At 45.5% G+C, this 24223-nt stretch overlaps 1 long non-coding RNA gene across 1 annotated transcript in view; it reads left to right on the top strand.

Annotated features, from left to right (window-relative positions):
• The window catches only part of LOC134582981 (uncharacterized), a 108566-nt gene that overhangs the window by 42014 nt on the left and 42329 nt on the right, over positions 1 to 24223 (top strand). Inside the window, exon 2 of the long non-coding RNA XR_010086294.1 lies at positions 2426 to 2521. This is a non-coding gene — a long non-coding RNA (uncharacterized LOC134582981). The remainder of the gene's footprint in view (positions 1 to 2425; positions 2522 to 24223) is intronic.

Here is a 24223-nt window from a genome sequence, read left to right as displayed (position 1 = left end):
TGCTATGTGTGATATTTGTAATGGGTGTATTAACAGTGTGTGATATGCGTGTATTGGTTGTATGTGACACACACACACACACACACAGTCAGACGGCCATACACACACACAGGAAGACAGTCATACACACACACACAGACACACAAAGGCAGACAGTCTCACACACACACACAGGCAGACAGTCAGTCATACACACAGACACAGACAGTAATACACACACACACGCAGACAGTCATACACACACACACACGCAGACAGTCATACACACAGACAAACACGCAGACAGTCATACACACAGACACACACAGGCAGACAGTCATACACACAGACACACACAGGCAGACAGTCATACACACAGACACACACAGGCACTCAGCCATACACACAGACACACACAGGCAGACAGCCATACACACAGAGGCAGACAGCCATACACACAGAAGCAATCATACACACAGAAGCAGTCATACACACAATCACACACACAGAGGCAGACAGTAATACACACAGACACACACACAGAGGCAGACAGTAATACACACAGACACACAGTGGCAGTCATACACACACACAGACACACACAGGCAGACAGTCATACACACAGATACAGACAGTAATACACACAGACACACACAGAGGCAGACAGTAATACACACAGACACACACAGTCATACACACAGACACACACAGAGGCAGACAGTCATACACACACACAGACACACACAGGCAGACGGTCATACAGACACACACAGGCAGACAGTCATACACACACACACACACACACACACACAGGCAGACAGTAATACACACAGACACACACAGAGGCAGACAGTAATACACACAGACACACACAGTCATACACACACACACACACACACAGGCAGACAGTCATACACACACACACAGACACACACATGCAGACAGTCATACACACACACACAGACACACACAGGCAGACAGTCATACACACACACACAGACACACACAGGCAGACAGTCATACACACACACACAGGCAGACAGTCATACACACAGACACACAGAGGCAGACAGTCATACACACACAGACAGTAATACACACAGGCAGAGAGTCACACTCACCTGACAATCCCACAGTTACCTGTGGAGTTCATTGTGGAGGCAGTGCAGCTCCTGGTGACTGTTTGGTGGGGAAGCAGGGACTCCTTCCTGCTTCCCCTGCAGCAGTTTTCCGGCGCTTTTAGCTCCGCCCCCGCCGCACGGTAAGCTCCGCCCCCGCTGCAAATTTGAAAAAAAAAAATTATTTTTTTTTTTAAATCCCGGCCGGCTGTGCGGCCGCACGGCGCCCCCTGCTACATGGCGCCCTGTGCGGCCGCACAGCTCGCACACCCCTAAGGCCGGCCCTGGTATGAACCACCACATTGCCTGACATATCTAGCAAGGACAGCCATGTTCTAGGGATTCATATCTTTGTGGTTTATTTCATTTTATTGTTAATACTCATCCTATATCCACACTTACGCTACTTTGTTGTTATGTACTGAAGTTACGCTTGAATATTGTAAAAAAACATGCAGTCTTAATCTATTCCATATGAATGTTCACTATGAGATGCCGGTACCAGCTATTGTGGCATTAACAGCATGTTTGTACTCTTTATGCACACAAAAAAAAAGAATATTAAAAAAAACAGGGCTTGACGTGCAACTCATATACTCCTTTTAATGTGTAACACTGTACTAGTGATTATGATTATCACTGGATACTATCACCCTATATTATGTTTATTTTGTGTTTTCTTTGATATCCTTTTCACAGTCTTTTTTTTTTCTCTTTCTCTTTTTTTCTTAACCCCATCCTTTGAATCTCCTTACCACATCTTTTCTTTATGCAAATGCCATGATAAATAACTTGACATAGGAATCTATTGTTCCCTAATGATTTATTGTGTACAGCATGGAGACAGCGGGTACTCAAGCTACTGACTCAATATGCAAATAGTTAATTAGATTTATGTTCTTTAACCAAAGTGGTTGTAATCAATAATAAGCAACAAAGATTAATTCAGCTTTAAGTTGTAAACAAATTTGTTTACCTTGTTAAGCAATGCTTGATGATACTCGAAAGTGTGTGCTAAATATCATGTATACATTGCTATTTATCTTATTTTGACCTTTAACTAGCGAAAGTGACATGGGATACTATGTGGGTATATGTGTGTGTTTATATAATGTGTGTGTAGTATGTCACATTTCACACACTACCATCTAGATAGACGGACAAGCATTCTTACTATGTTTACCTTTTCAGATGGCCCATGAGCTTTAGATTCAATTTTGGCAGCTTAAAACTAGTATTTCGTTTTTGCTTTTGAGGCATCTGTGTACTGGGGAGACATATGTACATAAATGTTGCAGAAGACTAATATTTTGTTCTTTGTTCATTAGAACCCTGTGTGAGATACTATTTAAAGACTCCAGAATGTTGGAAGAGAGCGACACTACAACTGAAGGATTCACGGTTATTATGGTCTGAGAAGGAAGGTAGGCAAGATTTTTATTTTGTTTTTTAAATTTGTGTTATTGGTGAAAATACGTTATATGGGCTAATTTTTAGGGATGCACCGAAATTTCGGCTGAAAATGGGTAAAATCTGCCGAAAATAGGGCAGCATGACTTGTCAGGTCCTCGGTCCATGACCGAGGACAAAACATTGGGAGAGGGCCCGGCGGTTTGCCCTGTGTGCCACCGGGTGCGAGGCCCCTCCCGTCTGGCCGGGGAGAAAGTAGTATGACTTTTCAATCTCAGCCCTCTCGTGGTTCTCCTCCTCTCTCTCCAAATGCTCCTATAGTGTCTCTTTTTTTTTCAACAGCACCTCCTCTCCTCATCCTGTCTCAGTCGGAGTCCCTCAATGTTCAGTTCTTGGTCCCCTTTTGTTCTCTCTCTCTACTGCCTCTCTTAGCAAACTCATTAATTAATTTGGATTCCACTACTACCTGTACGCTGACGACACCCAGATATATCTCTCCTCCCCTGACCTCTCCCCTGCTGTCCTACAACGTGTCACCAATTGCCTTTCTTCTATCTCTGACTGGATGTCCTCCCGCTTTCTGAAACTCAACCTCATAACATTGATCCTCCTTCACTCTCCCTGCAGGTTGACGGTTCCTGCCTCACCCCATCCCTTCAAGCTCGCTGTCTTGGTGTCACTTTTGATCCTGGCTTCACCTTTGCACCTCATGTCCAGTCTGTTGCTAAAACTGGTTGATTCTAACTTAAAAGCATTGCCCGCATACGCCCCTTTCTTATGCAAGATGCTGCCAAAGGAGCTTGTTCACGCTCTAGTGATCTCTCGCATTGATTACTGTAATTATCTCCTAATTGGTCTCCCCAGAAGCCGTACCGCTACCCCCTGCAATCTGTTCTTTCTCCTATGGCTCTTCTAACACCTCACCCCTCTGTTGATCCACCCACTGGCTTCCTGTCCCCTACAGGTGTCAATTTCAAATACTAACCAATGCCTATAATGCTCTAACCAACTATAGCCCCTCTTACATTTCTTCACTGATTCATAGGTATGCCCCATCTCGGTCTCTCCGCTCTACTGGCAACCTTCTCCTGTCTGCTGCTCGCACCCTTACTGCAAATTCACTCCTGCAAGACTTCTCACGGGTGGCTCCTTTCGCCTGCCTACCCCTATCAGACTCCACCTAGTCCTGAATCCTCCAAAAGGTCCCTCAAAACCCATCTTTTTAGGATTGCTTATGGCCTCCAAGAGTAACTTCTATCTCTCAAACCTTCCTCTTGCTCTCTTCCTCTTGCTCTTTCTCACCTCCAGTTCTCCTACTTTCCCACCATGTCTATATCAATACCATTCCTATTGTGGTTTTTATACCCCACCTCCTCTAGACTGTCAGCTCGTTTGGGCAGGGTCCTCAGCTACCTATAGTTCCTGTCACATTTTGTTATTGTCTCATTTGGCAAATTCCCCTTTTACTGTAAAGCGCTGCGGAATAAGCTGGCCCTATATAAATACCAATAATAATAATACTAGCGGGGCCATCTGTAGGTTGTAAGATGTTCCTCTTTGACACCTTATTGTCAACCTTTCTTGGAGAACATATTTTTCTGTAGTGTGTAGAACATAACTTTACTGAAAAATCTTAACATATCATGTTTCTAAATCATTTAAAATATTTTGAGATATTAGTTTGTATAAATAAGGTATTTTGCTCTAACACAGAAGGGTCTGCACATCCTCAATAACAGAAAATTCTTCTGTGATGCCACTACGACTGGGGTGCAGAATTCTAATGCAATAGACAGTAGCTGAACGATGTTCAGGTGCAAACAGTTTCTTAAATGCAGACCTTATTTGGACATTGAAGTTGGTACCATTTGGGCTCTGTCACAGAGCCCTTTTAAAGTTCTTGCGCTCGACAGCCTCTGTGACAGCAAGACCGGTGCCAGCTTTAATGCCCAAATAAAGTCTGCGTTTTAGAAACTCTTGGTGTGTGCTTGGACATCTTTCTGCTCTCGTTCTAGGTAGCTTCCATAACTGGTCATCAGGAACTCGTATAAAAGAAATTCTCCAGAAAATATCCTGAAATTTCCCCAATAGCCATAATTCAAGGCCTCCAAAGCAGAAGTGCCAATCATTGTCTATATCAAATATTGAAGATTTTATTATGGTCTATATTGTGTATTTTCTAGAAAGGAATATTTTTTTTAGTTTATGTAATTATGTGTGCACCTGTCTGTGTGTACATGTGACTTTCTAAACTACGGTATAACATGTATTTGATAACACAGTACTTAAGGGAATGGGAAGTAATGACTTTAGAAACGTAAAGGGACACTATAGGCACCCATACCATTTCATCACAGAGTCCCCTGAACCCTGCAATTGTAATTATTGTAGTTATTGAGAAACTGTAATAATTTCATTGCAGGGTTAACTCCACCTCTAGTGGCTGTCTACCAGAGGGTCCTTAGCAGACTTCAGTGCTTTCCTATGGGGAAATCCTAATGCGCTTGCCGTGCATGCATATTATGTTCCCCTCCCTTGGTAGAGAAGGAACAGAGGCACTATAGTTTCCCTGTAAAGCATCATAGTCACTGACACGTTTTAGTAGTGGTTATGGTTAAAAGAGTCCATGGGTGTAATACGTCCATTTGCATCTAACCGTTCTCTATGCTTTAGTAGAGTGGATGGACAAGCACATAAGTTTCCCATAAACCAGACACCCACTAGGACTGCTTCCTACTCACATCCTTCAATTTCCCATCATGCATTAATGGGATATGTTGAATGGCCACATAGCCACAGTTACACTCGTTACTTAGGATAAGCTGCTGAATAACCGAGTTGTGTGCCACCTCTACAGATGCTGAACGCACGTGGTCGATAAATCGTGGACTGGAATGGAGGGAGGAAAAGGGTCTCTGTTGCTGTTCTAAATGCACGCTTGTAGCTATAATGCTTCTGCAAATCACTACATGTGTGAGTCATTTCTATGCTTCCTAACCTTTGCAATGATGCAAAGTTATGGTGCTGAGAGAGAGCCTTTAAGAGAGAGCTGAAGATCCATTCATGTCATCTTTGCACTTTAACCAAGCTTAGAAAACATTTGTTTTGTTTCCGAAATTCATTCGCTGAAGCGCAGACACCTCTACAAAAAGGAGAAGCCAACTAAATAATTAAAGATAACAAAATCAATAGAAAACAGAACAGTGAATCACTGTCTTGCCCGGAAGGTATTAGAATTAATGCAAACGTGTATGGTACAATGCACAATAGCATCAGAGTTAACAGCGTTTTAGATTTTCTTTTCTACACATTCGTACTAATTAGAGTGATCTGTATTAAAAAGATAATGAGGATCCGGGGTGTATGGTCGAGTTTAATATAACATCCAGCTAATGCATGTTGTCCAGTCGATAGTGACACATAGCTCTGGTGGGGAGTGAATTCCTTGCCCTAATGTTTGGTAGATAACAATCCTGGCTGTGGGGTATGTCTCAATGTGTTTCTGAAGGTCTTCCTTCTGTAAGTTTACTTTTTCTGCTTGTAAATGTAAGTCTCTCTGTAACGGGTTTTAGATGGGCAGATCTATCCATTATTAAAATTCCTAATTAAACTTAAAGACAAAATGGTTTTTTTGAGGTTTTTTTCTGCTGAAAACTAACAAGCAAAATGAGACTGAGAGGGCATTGAGCAGCTGTTGCTCCAGTAAACCAACAAATATTGCATCCTCCTTTGGGACCATCAAGATGAATTTAAATAGTTATGTCCTTGTGGAATAGGAAACACTAATCAGCAATAACAGCACAGTAAAAGCCAACCACCTGTTCTGACAGTGGAGCCCAGTTTAACGGATGTAAAGGACACTCCAGATCCCCAAAGCACTTCAGTGTGCTTTGTGTTCAGTGTGTCCTCCAGTTTTACAAAAAAAAAAGATTTTAGAAGTGCAAATTTCAATAGAAATTGGTACTCTTATAAAATAACATGGTTACACCCCTGGGCTTTCAAGCAAACAGTTGGTCCTGTTACTTCCTGGTTTGGTTAGCTCAGTGGAGCTAAACTCATGAGGCAGCAACTGCCCAGATCACCTGCATTGCAGAGACGTCTCATTGCGCTGCATTGGGAAGTCTGTAATTGGACAGACACAGTCTGGGCTTGAGAAGAAGGGAAGGGCTTCCAAAGGCTGCTGACGAGAATGTGCAGCTTTTGCAAGCTGTTTTTAGATCTACCCCAATGAAAAAAAATGCATAATTAAATTTTTTTTTTTTTTTTTTTGTAAATATAATTTTTATTGTCAAACGGGTCAAAATGAGACTCACAGGTCTCCATTTGCATATAAAACATTCGTTTAGGACACAACATGTGTCTGAGCATGAGAAAGTATAGGGTATTGCATCAAACTTATGAGGTTGGGCGCGCAGGCCCGTAACAGCATCGGACTCGCAGGTCCTTAACCATATTAAGTGGTCCTGTCTAGGGGACCGGGTTCTGATGAAGACTTCCAATTACAACTGTGTCAGGAATTAGGACGGGTTCTAACCTGTAACATACATTTCGGGTCTTATGGACCCCGAAAGGTCCAGGAGTGTCACACGAGAATAGTCACACTCTTTTGTAGCCTCACCCTGTCCCTGTCGGGTAACCGGCCTACTTAGGCCTTCAGTACATGGTTAGGGTTCCGCACCTTCCTGGTCGGTGCGTATCAACTGGGACGGGAGTCGGGGAAGGGGGGAGTGGGTTGGATAGGGAAGGAGGTATAGGGTTAGTATGTCGTCTCTGTGTCTGTCGGTCTTGGGCCTGTAGGTGCTAGGGTCGTCAGTATCGTCTGGAATTCTGGTTTCGCTGTCGTCAGTATCCACTGCGTCCAGATGTCTAGGTATGTTTGTTGTTGCGGACCAGCCGCGTGCATAGTGAGTTCCTCTATGGCTCTGAGGTCTTCCATTTGAGCAAACCAGAGGGGTAAGGACGGGGTCTCCTTCGTCTTCCAGTACCTTGGGATCGTCTGCTTAGCCATATTTATGATCCGGATCGTAAGTGATTTTTTATATTTGGATGTGGGGACATTTGTGTGGTGGAGCAGCATAGCTGCTGGTTCATATGGTGGGGGATTGTCCGAAAAGCGGGCAATGATAGCGTGAATTGTGTGCCAGAAGGGTTGTATCAGATCGCAGTCCCACCAGAGATGTCTAAGTGTGCCTATTTCCTTTTCGCACCTCCAGCAGAGGCGAGATGCATTTGTGTCTATGTGGTGTGCTGTGGCCGGTGTGCGATACCAGCGTGTGAGCAGTTTATAGGCAGTCTCTTGGCTCTTACTGAGTATGGAGCAGTGGTGTATGATATTGCACATCTTCTCCCATTCCGGGGCGCTAAAGGTGCGTTCCAGGGATTCCTCCCATTTGCCCATGAAGTTCGGAGGTGTAGTTGGTGTGTGCGACTGGAGAAGGGAGTACAGGTGCGATACCCCGTGTGGTAAGGGGTCCGGGTCAGAGCATAGTCGTTCAAAGACCGTGAGATCTCTGCCGAGTGCCTGGCCTTGTGGGAGTAACTTTACGAAATTACGCAACTGTTCATATTTGAAACGCGTTAGGAAGGGTTGGGAAGTCTCCCCACACATTTCTGTCAGGCTTTTCATCCCTCTTCTAGTGCAAATGTGTCGTAGGCGGGGCATGGGGTCGTTCACTAGTGCCCTGAAGGCCCTCGGGTCTAAGCCCGGTTGGAAGTCTGGGTTATGAACTAGGGGTAGTAGTGGGGATGGGTATGTGGAGAGGGCATGTCGTCCGACACTGCCTCGCCACACCGTCAGTGTCGCTTTAGTGTAAACCGAGTATCGTGTTTCCTTCCCTGACCCCCTTGCGGGGAGCCACGGAAGGAGGGCGGCTGGTATGCCCGCGTCGCATTCCTCTGCTATTTTCCAGAGTTTGTGAACCCCGGGTTTGGACCACTCTACCACACGTTGTAGGTGACACGCTCTGTAGTATAGGGCAAAGTCTGGTAGAGCAAGTCCGCCCTTGTCTTTGGGTTGTGTCAGTAGGATATATTTAAGTCTGGGTCTCCTCCCGTCCCAAACGTAGGTCCCTAGTGCCCCTCGGAGTGCCGTGAAAAAGGAGGTGGGGATCACTATAGGTAGTGCCTGGATAAGGTAAAGCAGTCTCGGTAAGAAGTTCATCTTTACTACTTGCACCCTACCTAGCCAGGATATATGGGGGTAGGCCCACTCTCTCATCTCCTTCCGAAACTGGGTCAGCAGGGGGTCGAAGTTGGCAGCGTATAAATTTGTCGTGTGCACTGTCAGCCAGGTGCCTAGGTAACGTATCCTGTCTGAAGCCCATTGGAAGTTGTGACTCCTACGCAGGTGGTCAGCTCTATGCGCGGGTACATTGATATTTAGTACATACGATTTGGAAAAGTTAATTTTCAAGCCCGAGAGGAACCCATATGCCCGGAACGCCTGCACTAGGTTGGGTAGGGAGACCTCAGGGTTGGTAATAAAGAATAGCAGGTCGTCCGCATATGCGGCTATTTTGTGGTGTGTATCTCCTGTATGGAGGCCGGTGATGTCAGGGTGGCATCTGATGGTGTTTAAGAATGGCTCCAGGGCCAGCACAAATAGTAACGGGGAGAGGGGGCAGCCCTGGCGTGTGCCATTGTGTATCGGAAAGGCCTCTGTGAGTGCCCCGTTGACCAACACGTGCGCGGTTGGCTTGGAGTAAAGGGCTCCAATCCATCCCCGGAGGTGCGGTCCCAGGCCCATATGTGTCAGCGTCCGGAACATATAGTCCCAGTTGACCCTGTCAAAGGCCTTCTCCGCGTCTGTAGAGAGTAGGAGAAGGCCCGAGTCCGTTCCAGATGTCCTGTGCATAAGCGTGAGGGCCCTAATGGTGTTATCCCGGGCCTCCCGACCCAGCACGAACCCCACCTGGTCCGCGTGTACCAGATTGGGCACATGTGTTTGGAGCCTGGTCGCCAGGACCTTTGCGAGAAGTTTAAGATCTGTGTTGATAAGGGAGATAGGCCGGTAGCTCCCGCAGTGCTCCCGGTCCTTTCCCTCCTTAGGGATGATGGTGATGTGTGCGGTGAGTGCCTGCTCGGGGAGATCGTGTCCCTCTCTGATTGCATTAAACATGTCCACTAACGGGGGGTACAGTATGTCTGCGAATCTCTTATAGTATTTTAGGGGCAAGCCATCGGGGCCTGGGCTCCTCCCGGGCTTAGAGCTCTTGATCGCAAGCGCAAGTTCCTCAGGGGTAATGGGTTCGTCCAGCTGATCCGTTATGTCTGTTGGTAGGGTGGGGATTGTATGGGCCGAGAGGTATTCGTCTATAGAGTCCCTGAGTCTGTGGGAGTGTGAGTCCGTGTGCGGTCGCGGAATCGCGTAAAGTTCCTGGTAGTATGCCCTAATGATCTCCTGTATCTTAGCGGGGTGCCTGTGTAGGGTTCCCCCCTTGTCCCGGATGCGGTCTATGTAAGTGTCTTGTCTCTTTTTATTGAGCATGCGTGCTAACAGTTTCCCACTTTTGTTGCCATTTACGTGGAAGAAAGCCCTGTTGCGCAATGCATCCCTGTGGTATTGGGAGTGTAGGAGTGTTGTCAGTTCTCTCCGTAAAGTAAGCAGTGTTGCCTGGTGCGTGGGGAGTTGTAGACGTTTATTGAGTGTATCCAGGTGGTGTATGTCCGCTAGTATTGAGGCCATGCGGGCCTCCCTCTGTCTCTTGAGAAGTGTGCCTTTTTGTATGAAATGTCCCCTAACAACGCTTTTGTGTGCCTCCCAACGTATGGTGGGGGACGTTTGATTTCCATTGTGTGTGAAGTATTCTTGCAGTGTAGTTTCTATGTCGGCCGTTAGTTCTGGCTTGGCTAGTAGGGCCTCATTCAACCTCCATTTGGAGATCGTGGGTCTGAATAGCGGGGACTTCAGGGTGACCGACACCGGTGCATGGTCTGACCATGTAGCAGTGCCCTGGTCAGCCCGAAGTGCCAGCGGTAGGTAGTATTGTGGCATGAAGAGGTAGTCGATTCGGGTGTAGGAGTTATGGGGATGTGAGTAAAAAGTGTAATCCCTTTCATCGGGATGCAGGGCTCTCCAGCAGTCCACGAGCCTTTCTCTCGCCAAAAGGGCTCTGATTGCTGTGAGATGTTGGGTGGGGACGTGAGAGCGGCCCAGGGAGGAGTCCCATTTGGGATCCAGAGCCACGTTAAGGTCTCCCCCCAGCACCTGTACTCCCTCTGTGAAACTCCTAAGGGTGCGGAGTGTCCGGGCCAAGAAGCGATATTGTCTACAATTTGGGGTGTAGATGTTGGCAAAAGTGTACATGGAGCCTGCTATCTCCCCCTTTATAAAAGTGTATCGTCCCTCTGGGTCGGTCAACACCCCCTTTTCTTTAAACGGAATGCGTTTGTGGAGCAGTATTGCCGTCCCCCTTGATTTCCCACCTTGGAAGTCACTGTAGTATCCGATGGGGTAGTGCTGGTTGGTCAGTGTTGGTCGTGATCCCAGTCTGAAATGTGTCTCTTGTAGAAACACTATGGATGCCTTATGGGAGAGGAAATCTCTCAGGGCTCCCGATCTTTTCTCGGGTTTGTTTAAACCTCTAGCATTGAGGGAGAGAACCGTTATGGGGGCTGGGGCAGTGGACATGGTCGATCCCTGTCAGTCAGGTATAGATATGTAGTCTCGTCCGTCCGGCGGTCAAGTACTTGGACGGGGTAAGGGGGGTATAGGGAAGTGTAGGGTAGTAGGGGTGGGAGGGGTCAGGGGTAGAATATATACAGTCGCTGTAAACAGCGGCGTTGGAAAAGAGCGTCGGGGGGCTGGGGCCCCTCCGGCCGTTAACGGGCGGAGGGGAACCGCTCACCTGATTTTTGTCGCTCACTCCAGTAGGGCAGTCGAAGGAGTCCCGGAATTCCCAAGTGGGCCGGGCCCAGGGGACCAAGTGCGCTCGCTAATCGGTCGTCGCTGACCACTATGGCCTCTCGGGGCTCCACCCAGTCAGGACCTTCCGTCTCCCCGGCTTACGGCACTATCTATTAAGGAATGAAACATAGTTATCAACCTCACCTTAAAAGAACAGTAATAACTTCAACAAGGATATCAGCCATAGGAAATAAACAATTCAACAATTTAACATGGGTCCCATTTGTACCTTCACCGTGTAGGTCACCTAGTGGCCTGGCACGGGACCCTCCCCCCACCCACATCTCCATTCCCTCCCAATCTCTCATCACCCTAATGGCAATTCCCACCCTCTCTCCGCTTTCCCTCACCCCTGTGGGTGAGATCCGGTCTCGGTGGCGTGCGTCTGGAAGTTGGTGTTGTGCAGGGGAGGGCTGGCAGCCTTAGGCCTGGGGGGCAAAACCAGTCAAGTGGCCCATTGCGCCACCAAATCAGTTCACCATCCATGCCCACCTTTTCCTGATTTTATAACGGATATTGATGTTATGCTAATCCGTAGCTCTTTGCCATACCCGCTCCTTCATGGCTCTGACTTTCAATGTTGTCAGAGCACAGGCTGAGAATCTCTGAGCCTGTGCTCTGACTCACTAACTGAGCGCCGGAACCACGAGGGAGAGGATATGATCTGACTGCACCTACTGCTGGTGCGCACCAGTGGACCACCAGCGAATCGTTTAAATTAAATATGCTGGTGTACCCAACTTGTGAGCTGTGTTGGCCGCCGGGTGCCTCTGTTGTCATGGCACCCTGCGTGACTGCACAGCTTGCCCACCCCAACGGCTGGCCCTGCTGACACACACTGATGTTACTACTTAGACATCCCTCAATATTAATACAGACATCAGAGTAAACACCAATAAACTGTGGAAACAGAGCTGATCCCCCCAAATTTATAAAGGTTTGCTTAGAGGATTTATTCAAGATTAAATCATGCCTCCTCCTCTCTCCCCCATGCGCTGCTCTGTAGGCTGGGAGGAAGTGAAGAGTAATCACAGTCTCCCAGCACAATGCCACCTGTGGCTGCATGGGGAACAGCTGTTTAATGTAATGCTTGCAGGACGGCTAGCTGCCGCAGAACCTCTTTGTTTCCGTCTCTGCAAAGGGCTCCAGGCACTGCTTGTTGTGAGTGTGAGCCACTGTAAATTAGGGGCAGAGGGCACTTGCACTGCGGTCAAGACGGGTCTGGGCAGAAGGAAAGTACAGTGCAATCAGTGCACTCCCCTCCTGTGGGTCACCAGTACACTGGTGCACCTGCCCAGGATCAGAGCCGGTGCAAGGATTTTTGCCGCCCTAGACAAAATATAAATTTGCCGCCCCCCCCATGTGACATCACAATGCCCCACCCATATGATCTGCCATATGAACTAACGCCAGTGCTGCACACAGTGTGTGTTTACATTAAAAAGCCTGCAGGGACCAGCTATAGACACCAGAACCACTTCATTAAGCTATAGTGTCCCTTTAATGTGAGGTAAATTATAGATTAGTGTCACTAATAATATACTAGATTGCCTACTTACAATTAGATGAGGATGATGATGGGCTGCAGTTTGGCTCCACTGGTCTGGTGTAGAACAGGATCTCTGGAGGCTGTTTGCAACTGTGGTCACAAAATTCAATGTTCTGGGAGAATTGGAAGCAGCTCCATTTTTGGGGGCCTCTTACACAGCTCAAGGTCTGGGCCCCAGTGCCTGACGGTGAGTATGCCCATAAGGCCCACTCATAAGTCCACTTATATGTTCCACCCACCCATGAGTTCGCTCACAGGGAGTGGAGTGTGTAGGGGATGTGTTATGTGTTATTGTAGAGGATCTAATATGTGTGCTTATGGTATGTAGTGTATAGGGATACCAGTTTGTGCAGGTGATGCAGTGTGTATTTGTGTATAAGGGATGTATTATGTGTTTCTGGTTGTGTGTAAGGGATGCATTGTGTGAATCTGTGTTTGTATGCATAAGGGATGCAATGTGTGTGTTTGTATGTGTGTGCATTGAGTGTAAGAGATGCATTGTGTTTCTGTGTGTATGTAAGAAAAACAGTGTGTGTGTTTGCATGTGTGTGTAAGGGTTTGCATTGTATGTTTCTGTGTATGTGTGCAAATGATGCATTGTCTTTGTGTGTAAGGGTTGCATTGTGTGTGTGTGTGTGTGTGTGTGTAATGGATGCATTGTGTGTTTCTCTGTGTGTAAGGGAAGCATGTTGTGTTTCTGTGTATGTATAGGGATGCATTGTGTGTTTCTGTGTATGTATAGGGATGCATTGTGTGTGTGTGTGTGCGTAGTGTGAAAGAGCTCCCTGTCTTGCCCCCTGTCCTATAGAGCTGTCCCTTCTGTCCCTTAGAGCTCTCCCCTGCCCCTTAGTGGTTTCTCCTCTCCCCCACCCTCCCCTAGCGGTCTCTTCTCACACTCACCCACCCTCCCTGTGCTCTTCTCATCCCCCCTCCACCCTCCCTGTGTTCTTCTCACTCCTCCCTCTGTGTGTTCTCCTCACCCCCCCCTGTGTTCTTCTTACCCCCCTCCTCCCTGTGTTCTTCTTACTTCCCCCCTTGTTCTTCTTACTCCACCCCCTTGTTCTTCTTACTCCCCCCTTGTTCTTCTTACCCCCTTCTTCTTATTACTCCCCCCTTCTTCTTACTCCCCCCTTCTCCTTCTTCTTACTCCCCCTTCTTCTTCTTCTTCTTACTCACCCCTTCTTCTTCTTAACCCTCCTACTTCTTCTTACTCCCCTTCTTCTTATCCCTTCTTCTTCTTAACCCCTTCTTCTAATTACTTCCCACTCTTGTTCTTCTTACTCCCCACTCTTTTTCTTACTCCCCCTTCTTCTTCTTACCCCCTCTTTTTCTTTTCTCCCCTCCTTCTTACACTCACCCCTCCCCTCTTTTTACTCCCCCCTCCTCTTACTCCGCCCCTCCCCTTACTCCGCCCCTCCCCTTACTACCCCCCTCCCCTCTTACTCCCCCCTCTTATTATCCCCCCTCCCCTTTTCTTACTCCCCCCTTCTTCTTACTCTCCCCCCTCGCCTCTTCTTACTCCCCCCATCTTCTTACTCCCCCCTCCCCTCTTACTCCCCCCTCTTCTTACTCCCCTCTCCCCTCTTACTCCCCGCTCCCCTCTTCCTACTCCCCCCCCTTCCCTCTTCTTACTCTCCCCCCTCCCCTCTTCTTACTCCCCCTTCCCTCCCCTCCTCTTACCTCTCCCCCCTCCCCTTACTCCCCCCCTCCCCTCCCCTTACTCCCCCTCCTCTTACTCTCCCCCTCCCTTCCTCTTACTCCCCCCTCCCTTCTTCTTACTCCCCCCCTCCCCTCCCCTTACTCTCCCCCTCCCCTCTTCTTACTCCCCCCCTCCCCTCCCCTCCCCTCTTCTTACTCTCCCCCCTCCCCTCCCCTTACTCCCCCCTCCCCTCTTCTTACTCCCCCCTCCCCTCTTCTTACTCCCCCCCTCCCCTCTTCTTACTCCGTCCCCACTCCCCTCTTCTTACTTCCACCCCCCCTCCCCTCTTCTTACTTCCACCCCCCCTCCTCTTCTTACTTCCACCCCCACGCTCCCCTCTTCTTACTTCCACCCCCACCCTCCCCTCTTCTTACTTCCACCCCCACCCTCCCCTCTTCTTACTTCCACCCCCCCTCCCCTCTTCTTACTTCCACCCCCTCCCCTCTTCTTACTTCCACCCCCACCCTCCCCTCTTCTTACTTCCACCCCCACCCTCCCCTCTTCTTACTTCCACCCCCACCCTCCCCTCTTCTTACTTCCACCCCCACCCTCCCCTCTTCTTACTTCCACCCCCTCCCCTCTTCTTACTTCCACCCCCTCCCCTCTTCTTACTTCCACCCCCCCTCCTCTTCTTACTTCCACCCCCACCCTCCCCTCTTCTTACTTCCACCCCCACCCTCCCCTCTTCTTACTTCCACCCCCACCCTCCCCTCTTCTTACTTCCACCCCCACCCTCCCCTCTTCTTACTTCCACCCCCACCCTCCCCTCTTCTTACTTCCACCCCCCCTCCCCTCTTCTTACTTCCACCCACCCCTCCCCTCTTCTTACTTCCACCCCCCCTCCCCTCTTCTTACTTCCACCCCCCCTCCCTCTTCTTACTTCCCCCCTCCCCTCTTCTTACTTCCCCCCTCCCTCTTCTTACTTCCCCCCTCCCTCTTCTTACTTCCCCCCTCCCTCTTCTTACTTCCCCCCTCCCTCCCCTCTTCTTACTTCCCCCCCTCCCTCCCCTCTTCTTACTTCCCCCCTCCCCTCTTCTTCTTACCCCCTCCCCTGTAGCGTGGCCGAGCTGCTCTCCGGTCCCGGCCGGAGTGATGGGAAAGTGCACGCTCAGTGTGCACTTCCTGTCAGTCCGGCCGGTTACAGGAAACAGAAACTCCGCGCGGAACAGGAGTTTCCGTTTCCTGTAACCGGCCGGACTGAAAGGAAGGTGCACACTGAGCGTGCACTTTCCCATCACTCCGGCCGGGACCGGAGAGCAGCTCGGCCACGCTACAGGGGAGGGGAGGGGAGAATCTGTTCTGCAGCCGCCTGAGCGCTCTTTACAGAGCGCTCAGGCGGCTGCAGCATTTAAAGGGCCGGCCCGCCGCGGCCGATCTTAATGGGATTTAGGGCGGCCTGGGGGGCAATTGCCTCCCTGCCCCCCGGCCCAGCCCGCCCCTGGTGTTGTGGGGTCTAACCATCGGGCGGTAGGGGCACATTTATTCTCCACATGGGCATAAGGCCCCTCATGCGACTCTCGCCCACGATAATAAAGCTGGTTAATAGTATCCCCCCCTCCCCCCCCCCGGGTTAGTCCCCCCATACTCTTAGGTGTTCCCTAGTATGCCCTCCCTCCCCCTTATCTGGAGCCGCAGCTCTAGCAATACTTGCTGTGTCGAGAAGTCACGGCAGTGTCCATTTAGTGGTGGGGCCTCAGGGGTACCCCAGTGTAAAGTCTAGAGTTCGTGACATGCCTATGGTATCAGGGTAACAGTTCCAAGGTCTAGACTTCGAGCAGGCATGGCAGCTTTCAGTTGGGCATCCCCACTGGTCTAATCGTCTGTGTGCGAGGTGGCCTCAGTCTCTGGGGTCGGGGACCCAGACCTTGCGGTCGGGGGGTGAAGGTGTAAAAGTTCAGCGGGTTCGGCCAGGGTAGTGTCTCCGGTGGCAGGTGCAGCTCCTTCTGGAGAGCCTGGGTATCTTCTTCCCCTAGGACCATGAAGGGGCCGTTAGGAGTCGCAACTTGCAGTCCTGTGGGAAAACACCAGCGGTACCGCAGCTGGGCGGTTTGTAGCTGCCTGGTTAGGGGCTTCATTGCTCTTCTGTATGCCAGGGTTGCTGGAGATAGATCGGGGAACAGGTGGATCTCCGAACCTTCTAACAGAATTTTTTCTGCGGTTCTGGCTTTGCGAAGGATCTCCTCTTTCAGGGGAAAGCTCTCCAGACAGCAGATGATGTCGCGGGAAGGGCCTTCAGGGGGTCCCTGGGGCCTAAGTGCGCGGTGTGCACGTACAAAGCCTATGGGCGTTTGAAGCGGACGGGCCAGCAGTCTGTTAAATAGATCCGACAAGGTGGCTTGGATAGGGGTGTTCTTGTCCAACCCCTCAGGTACCCCCCTGATGCGGATGTTCTGTCTCCTACCCCTGTTATCTAAGTCCTCAATATGCAGTGCCATTTGCTGTAGTACCTTCGTATGAGATTGCAGCATGTCAGTGTTTGCTGCCTGAGATGCAGACATGTGGTCACTGTCTGCCTCGAGCTGGGCCACTCTCTGGCTGAGGCCCTGTATCTCCTCTCGCAGTGCATGGAGCTCTGTAGTGATGGAGGTGTGGAGTTCAGCATTAGCCTGTTTCAGATCTGCTTTCGTGGGTAATTGCTGGAGTATGGACATCAGTTCAGGGGTGAAGGATTGGGAGTTTGTTGGTGTATGTTCTCCCTGTGGGGACCGTGGGCGGGGAGAGCCCGAGGCCGTGGAGTCAGTTGAGGCCTGGTGGTCCGGGTCCGCCCGTGCCACGAGGTATTGCTTCATGGAGGGGTTCGGAGCACTTTTCAGGGTGTCCGCGGGTCTTTGGGCATTCGATGTGCGGTGAGTCTTCCCCATTACGAGCGTTTGGCTGTGCGGTCGGTGAGGTTTAGTGCTAGGCCGGCGGGGAGCTCACGGTTTAGGCAGCCATGTTCGCGGACCTCCAAGCCACGCCCCTCCATAATTAAATTTATATATGTTGTCATTGGTAGTATACCTGCTAAATAGGAATTTTTGTTTAAACAGAACACACCTGCTTTTGGGAGGGGGGGTGTGGTGTATACAAAAAGTGCTTAAATGTATTTATAAAAACAACAAACAACATAACGTGGGGTAAGGGGTAAAAAAAAATTGTACTGAGCGCTCCACTTGGTGTAGGTTTTACTTATACCACTTTAAGTTTGTAGGAGTTTTTATTGTTTTTGTATTTGGTTAGTGGAGTGTCCCTTTAACTTTTTAATCTTAAACTCTCCAGCATCGGGCATTTATGAGAGAAGCCTAGGGGGTTTGAAAGTATCGGTTGTGCGAGTTGAGGCTTGTCAGCTGTGTGTGCTTTGTAATGTAATGTTTCCAGCCAACCAAGCATATGCATGAACTGGGTCTGGAAATGACCTATAGCCATAAAGGTGATCTTTGTTTTTCTCACATTTAAAAAGCAACTTAATAGATAAACGCCAGTATCCACTGGTGAATAACTTCTCAAGTTTAGATAATGAGACCGGATATGTATACCATAACCACTGTGTCACTGCAGAAATAACCGCCACCTACGGTTGGAGAGTATAAATATAGGATATCTATTGAAAATCAATAGGAGTTTGCAGGACTCTGTGGAGATGGTTGCAATATAATTACCATAAATAACAAAATAACCAAATGGTATAACAAATGTATCAGCTGTTTGTATCTATTCTTCCCATATGAGGGCAAGAAGGATGAAAAAAATCAGCTGGAAATAAATAATCTAGTAAAGGTTCCACAATATATGTTAACCAGTACACTTGAAGATGAATAAATTAGGGAAAAATTGCATGTAATCCCACTGTAGTAGAAAACGAATTTTGTCAATTATACTGTGCAGCCGACAGATTGGTTAAAATATGCACGATTTTATTTAACAACAATTAACTGTCAAAGACTCACACATAAAGTATAAAAGACATTAAAAGTTCATGGGAGTTCCCAAATATGGAGAGCAACTGCTGTCTGGTTAAAGTTACGAGTGTCCAAAGAGATGTAAAAATCTTTTCTCACCGGCCGGATGAAGTCAGATGTGGACCTCCTCGTGTTATGGACAAACTTGCTGGCAGCCGCGTGCGTTCCACTGCGGCTCCGGTTTGCGTTCCAGCTTGCTCTCCTGGGACTCGGAGTAGAATGCCGCCTTACGCGTTTCGTGATCCAGAGATCACTTCATCAGAGGATGGCATTCTCGGTTTTCTCAACTGTTAAGTACATTCTGGTCTAATTGTTTCATTGAAACAGTAACTCTTTCTTTGCTGGAGCATATTTCATTTTGGTATAGAATTAGTACTACATAAATCCTTTAACATTCTTTATACAATTATCATAGTAGCATTAACTCTTTCTCTGCTGGAGCCTGTTTCATTTAAAATCAAATTTCTACTACATAAATCCTTTTATATTCGTTATAAAATCCATACACTTAAATATTTTTCATTATCAGTAAAATGAATTAAATCACTTTGTATTTTCAATGAGACAGGTATCAATCAGCCCATAATTACTTGAAAAAAACGACGAAAATTTAGTTAATTAAATGCTAGCATTGCTTGAGCATATCCTATCATAAGTCAAAAATAATAATGCTTGGAAGATTATGCATTGAACAGCAGTTTATCTCTATGAGTGAGAAGCAGTAAAGTACAAGAAATACAAATGGGAGATAATTAGAATAAAATTGGATTTGAATCTGGAAATACAAATGAAAATATAAATACAAATGAAAATATAAATACAAATAAAAATAAAAATAAAAATAAAAATAATAATAAAATAAAATAAAATAAAAAATAAAAATAAATAAAAAATAAAAATAAATAAAAAATAAATAAATAAAAAATAAAGTAAAGTAAAGTAAAGTAAAGTAAAGTAAAGTAAAGTAAAGTAAAACATAAAATAAAACATAAAATAAAACATAAAATAAAACATAAAATAAAACATAAAATAAAACAGAAAATAAAACAGAAAATAAAACAGAAAATAAAACAGAAAATAAAACAGAAAATAAAACAGAAAATAAAACAGAAAATAAAACAAAAACAAAAACAAAAACAAAAACAAAAACAAAAACAAAAACAAAAACAAAAACAAAAACAAATATAAATATAAAAATACAAATAGATATAAAAATGGACTACATTGAAAGATTCTTAAAATGTGATATACTGGAAAATGTAATCTAAAAATTATTTACTCATTAAAAATGAATAAAAATAGGGATACTTTTGACATAATAGCTAGTTATCCTTTCGATGGTTTTCTGAAAAACATAAAAATTTCTCGTTATTGTTCCATCCTATCATAAAGGGATATAATGATACTAAAAAGTATACATATTCATATAAAAAGTGGTAAAACATATTACAAAAATGCATTCAATTCAAAATCAATATTGAGTCCTAATGGTTCCAGACTATTAAGTTTAAAAATCAATTTAGCCTCAGCTCTATCCAGGGCTTTCTCTGGATCTCCTCCTCTCCAATGTACGTTGACTTTCTCAATAGCTAAAAATTTGAGACCTTCTGGATTATTTGAATGGAAATTGGAGAAATGTCTTGAAAGGTTATGGGTGCTTAATCCTTTCTTAATATTCCGTATATGCTCACCCAACCTTGTTTTAAATTTTCTTTTGGTCCGTCCCACATAGTGTCTTCCACAGGGGCATATCAGGAGATAGATCACACCACTCGTATTACAACTCAGAGTTGTTCTGATTTTAAAATCCTCATCTTGTTTCATGTTTTGAAATAATTTAGTTGTTGTTGCCTGAGTCGGGTTATTCTTGCAACCCAAACATTTGCCACATTTGTGGAAACCCACGTTATCTAAATTTCCACTCTTTTGTTTTATGTCTTTAAGTGTTGGGGCTAGCATATTTTTAAGATTGGGTGCACGTGAGTAAATGACTCTAGGTTTTACATCTAAGGTAGTGCCTAATACACTGTCCCCCTTCAGAACTTTCCAGTGTTTATTCAAAATGTTCTTTATTGTTCCTGCTTGGTTACTAAATTGGGTTATGAAAGCTGGGGTTTCACTGTCAATTTTCCGTGGTTCTTGCCTAGTTTCTAAGGTTGCTTGTCTCGGCAATTCCAGGGCTTTCTCCATAGCACTAGTTAATCTTCTTTCATCATATCCTTTGTTCCGGAATTGTGTTTTCATCTTTTCCATTTGGATTTTACAAACATCCAATTCTGTACAGTTGCGTCTAATACGCCTAAACTGTCCATAGGGTATATTGTCAAGCCATGTCCTTTTGTGGTGGCTGTTCGAGGGAATAAAGCTATTGCAATCAACGGGTTTGCTGAAGGTTTTGGTACAAAGCATCTCTTCTTTAACATATATCTCCAGATCCAGGAATTCAACTGAGGTTTTAGAGTGATTAAAAGAAAACTTCAAATTATAAGGGTTAAAATTTAAATACTCCTTAAAATCTTCCAATGACGAGAGGCTTCCTTCCCAGATGAATATGCAGTCATCAATATAGCGTCGCCATAGGACCAGGCTTGCGCCGAATGGGGAATTATTCCAAATGAACTCCTCTTCCCATTTTCCCATAAAGAGATTAGCATAGCTCGGCGCAAACCTGGTTCCCATGGCGGTGCCCTCTATCTGTAGGAAAAACCTTTGTTGTGCCCAAAATGAGTTGTGACTTAGGATAAAAGCAATAGACTGGACAAGAAAGCTAATCTGATCATTTTGTAGTTCTGAGTACTTGGCAAAAGAATGTTGGATGGCCTCACACCCTTGAAGATGTTGAATCACTGTATATAAGGACGTCACATCTGCAGTGACTAGGATGTATTCCTTTTTCCATTTTATAGTTGACAGCGTATTGATTACTTGTGTTGTATCTCTCAAGTATGACTGTAATTGGATCACCATAGGTTGGAGAAATTGATCTACATATTGGGACAGATTTGATGTGAGTGAGTTTATTCCTGAGATAATGGGTCTCCCAGGGGGTTTGTCGAGGGTTTTGTGGATCTTTGGCAGATGGTAAAAAATTGCCGTTCTTGGATATTTGCAGTATATAAAATCATATTCTCTTTTGCTCAGAATGCCTCTGTCTTTCCCTTCATCTATTAATTCAAGGAATTCTCTCATGAATTGTTTCTCAGGATTTTCTGTCAGAGGTAGATAAGTCTCCTGATCATTTAATAGCCTTGCAGTTTCTGCCTCGTAGTCTGTAATATTCATAATTACCACTCCGCCTCCCTTATCTGCAGATCTGAGGATTATCTCGGGATTTTCCATTAGTGACTTTAACACTTGTCTTTCTTTCCGAGTCAAATTATCTTTGTCTTTCTTACTCATAGTTAGATTCCTCAAATCTTTTTCGACCAATCTTTCAAATACCTTGATATTATCACTCTTCACATGTTGTGGGTAAAATATCGATTGGGGGTGGAGGTTTGTGTGGATATACTCTTCCTGTTCATTTGTTTTGGTATATTTGTTCTCCAAAAAGAATTTTTTCACTGTTAGTTTTCTGATGAATTTGTGGAGATCAATGAAGGTGTTAAACTGTGAACTCTTAGCATTGGGGGCAAACTTAAGACCCTTCTTTAATAGAGTCATTTCTTCATTACTCAAATTATAGTTGGATAGGTTGAACACGCTTGTAGTTTCATCTTCAGCTTCTGCATTTACTAATTTTGGTTCAGTTCTTCTTCGTCTTCTTCTCTTCTTATTCTTTTCCTTTGTATCGGTGATCTTGGTAGATCCCTCCTTTCTCTCCAAGTCTTTTTCAGTGCTGTTCTTGTTTCTTCTCGTCTCTCTAAAAAATCTCCTAAAAAATCCCTGTTTGGTGATAAGTTGGTAGGTGGTTCCACATGTTGTTTTGCTTTAGGAGATTTAAAGTGAATTTCTCTTTTTTCTCCTTTATCTTTCTCCAGCTTTCTCTCACCATGCGGAATTCTCATTTCACGTCTCTCATTATATGTATTTCTATTCCAAGACCGAGTTCTCTCTTTTCTTGGGGAATGTTGCTGATTTCGGTAATGATACTGATTTTGATAGTGATGTGATCTTTCTTTGTCTTTCCTAGGATACTCTGTTCTTTCTTTTCTCACTGTTCTTCCTTGATTCCATACTGAGTTTGGTTCTTCATATCTTTGATATTTTGTTTGTGTAGGATTTCTTTTCACTTGTTTCCTCCAATTTCTCTGTATTCCTTTATCATAATCTTCTTTATCCCTCATGATTTTTTTCTTTTTACCATCTCTTATTCTGTTATCCAAATCCTTTACTCTTCTTTCAATCTTATCCAAGAGTTCTGCATACTGGCCATCTCGTGTTTCTGGGGATATTTCTTTTTTAATTTGTTCAATTTGGACCTCTAATTGTTCTAGTTCCTTCTTTTTTTCATTAATTAGAAAGATAATGAGCAATAGGGACCCCTTATCTAACAATTGGTCCCATTTTTTAATTATATTTTCATCTTTGTTTTTGTAAGCCAGGGGTTTTTGCAGCCTCAGCCCTCTTGGGACTAAATTATTGGATACATAGAACTCAAAGCTGGTAATGTCCCACCAGATCTGTGTTTCTTTTTCTAGTAGCTCTCCTAATTGGAAGATTTTTGATCTGGTGCAGACTGGTTGTGGTATAGGGGTGTCGTTAATCTCACTCCTAATTCTATTGGCTTCATTAGACATCATTTGCTGGAAGGCATTTCTCCTTTTTTCTCTAATGAAGTCCAAATTTCTGTTCATAGCCATATCTTATCTCAAAATAGGTGGAGAAAATAGCAAATTTAAAAAGCAACTTAATAGATAAACGCCAGTATCCACTGGTGAATAACTTCTCAAGTTTAGATAATGAGACCGGATATGTATACCATAACCACTGTGTCACTGCAGAAATAACCGCCACCTACGGTTGGAGAGTATAAATATAGGATATCTATTGAAAATCAATAGGAGTTTGCAGGACTCTGTGGAGATGGTTGCAATATAATTACCATAAATAACAAAATAACCAAATGGTATAACAAATGTATCAGCTGTTTGTATCTATTCTTCCCATATGAGGGCAAGAAGGATGAAAAAAATCAGCTGGAAATAAATAATCTAGTAAAGGTTCCACAATATATGTTAACCAGTACACTTGAAGATGAATAAATTAGGGAAAAATTGCATGTAATCCCACTGTAGTAGAAAACGAATTTTGTCAATTATACTGTGCAGCCGACAGATTGGTTAAAATATGCACGATTTTATTTAACAACAATTAACTGTCAAAGACTCACACATAAAGTATAAAAGACATTAAAAGTTCATGGGAGTTCCCAAATATGGAGAGCAACTGCTGTCTGGTTAAAGTTACGAGTGTCCAAAGAGATGTAAAAATCTTTTCTCACCGGCCGGATGAAGTCAGATGTGGACCTCCTCGTGTTATGGACAAACTTGCTGGCAGCCGCGTGCGTTCCACTGCGGCTCCGGTTTGCGTTCCAGCTTGCTCTCCTGGGACTCGGAGTAGAATGCCGCCTTACGCGTTTCGTGATCCAGAGATCACTTCATCAGAGGATGGCATTCTCGGTTT

The sequence above is a fragment of the Pelobates fuscus genome, chromosome 13 (assembly GCF_036172605.1).
Source record: "Pelobates fuscus isolate aPelFus1 chromosome 13, aPelFus1.pri, whole genome shotgun sequence".
NCBI lineage: Eukaryota > Metazoa > Chordata > Amphibia > Anura > Pelobatidae > Pelobates > Pelobates fuscus.
The sequence above is the reverse complement of the archived record's forward strand: the minus strand, read 5'-3'. Positions and strand labels throughout refer to the sequence as shown.